Source organism: Cebus imitator, unplaced genomic scaffold (assembly GCF_001604975.1).
Source record: "Cebus imitator isolate Cc_AM_T3 unplaced genomic scaffold, Cebus_imitator-1.0 Scaffold45, whole genome shotgun sequence".
Taxonomy (NCBI): Eukaryota; Metazoa; Chordata; class Mammalia; order Primates; family Cebidae; genus Cebus; species Cebus imitator.
This window is the reverse complement of record NW_016107360.1, coordinates 934,070-935,715: the sequence shown is the minus strand read 5'-3', so window position 1 is coordinate 935,715 and position 1,646 is coordinate 934,070. Positions and strand designations below refer to the sequence as shown.

General features: G+C 40.5%; 1 protein-coding gene across 2 annotated transcripts in view; it reads left to right on the top strand.

Annotated features, from left to right (window-relative positions):
* Window positions 1–790: 790 nt before the first annotated feature.
* The window catches only part of AGR2 (anterior gradient 2, protein disulphide isomerase family member), a 14,480-nt gene continuing 13,624 nt past the window's right edge, over window positions 791–1,646 (top strand). The window contains exon 1 of one of the 2 annotated variants that reach the window (XM_017526917.1): window positions 791–965. The gene's annotated coding sequence lies outside the window, so the exon portion shown is untranslated. The remainder of the gene's footprint in view (window positions 966–1,646) is intronic. The other variant, XM_017526918.1, reaches the window with a different exon arrangement.

Genomic DNA, 1,646 nt, shown 5'->3' with positions numbered 1-1,646 from the left:
CTGAGCTTTTAAAGACTGCACACAACTTCACAAACAAAACACAGGATTAAAATTTTCAGAGAGAAAACTGAAATCCCAGTTTTAAAATCTTCAGGAAGTAATTAAATAAATCCTGAGTGGGAAAAAAAATAGTTGCAGACCTTACCTTTTAGGTCTGAAAAAATGGAGGAAATGGCTTCCTGCTTGCCTACCAGGAAAGTTTGCCTTTAAGTAAGAGATTATCTGTGAAATACCTTTGAACTCTTTGGAGGGAAGTTGCTGCACACATTCAGTGGCAAGGCAATTATTACAGGCTCACAGTATTAGGCTGGTTTTTTTTTTCCAATACTTCCTCAGTTTTGAATTATTATATGGGTTACTTGATTTGTTTTGTTTTGTTTTGTTTTTCATACCTGTAGTAGTTCGGGTGCATTTTTTTGAGAGGAGTGGGGAAGTATTATAGAAAATAATTTTTATCATAATGGAGTATGGCAGGTTATATGACTGTGAGGATCAGAATTGTGAATCATCTCGAGTGTTTTCAAGTAAATAAAGGCAATCTGTCCAAGACGGAGAAAAAAAAAAATCTACTAACTACAAACTCCGTCCAATCACATAAAGACAAATCAGCCTTCAGGCAAATCAAATGTCTTCATTCAAAGTCTACCTGGATTTGGCACTCTGCCCATCTTTTCAAAACCTCTTAACAATGTACTTCACAAACAGTTAAAAACATGCATACTGAAAAGCATGCTTTTGAAACGCTATTTTTTTAAAAACAAGGAACTCTTTAACCCAGGAAAGACAATCAAGTGGGAAAAGGAAGGTTCATTTCTGAGTTAGCAACAAGTAAATACAGCACTAGTGGGTGGGATTGAGGTGTGCCCTGGTGCATAAATAGAGGCTCAGCTGTGCTGGCACACTCAGAAGCTTGGACTGAATCCTAGCCGCCGGCTCACACAAGGCAGGTGGGTGAGGAAATCCAGGTAAGGCTCCTGATAGCAGCTTTAGAAGAGCACCTGCTGGAGTGACTTTCAGCCTCTGATTGCTGGATAAAGTTGTAGGCAATCTAGCAACAGAGAAGTGCAAGTTTACAAGGGCAATGAAGTAGGATTTGGAGAGGGAATCATGGAATTTCTGCCAAAGGCTCACTGGGGCCTTTCTTTGGCTAGAGCTGGCACAGTGTGACGTTCCCGAATTCATTCAAATGAATGCTTTCTCCCTTCGGAAACAAAATTTCCAAGAGTAGGTGAATCCTAGGATTTTTCGAGCCTGGGACAGGGTCTAGGGATTTTCATCTCAGTCATCATCTAAAGCTCTGCTTCTTTCCCACGGGCTAAAGCAAAGCCCCGTAGACTTCTCCACTGTGACACCTCAGCTCAGATTACCCGCTTGGAATATATTACTGCAAATCAAAAACAGTTTTCTTTCTCTCTTTGGTGCAGATATCCTTGTAGCGTCTGCAATTTTTAAATTCATGGGATAAGCTATTAGAGGAGAGGAGAGAGATCTGGTTGCTTTCCTGAAGCATTTACAAACAAGGACACTGAAATTTCTTGCACGTTCATTCTTTGCAAAAGGCAAGAAGACAGAGATAGGATGATAAGTGGAAAGTGCTGGCTTCACAGTGTGTGTGTGTGTGTGTGTGTGTGTGTGTGTGTGTGTGT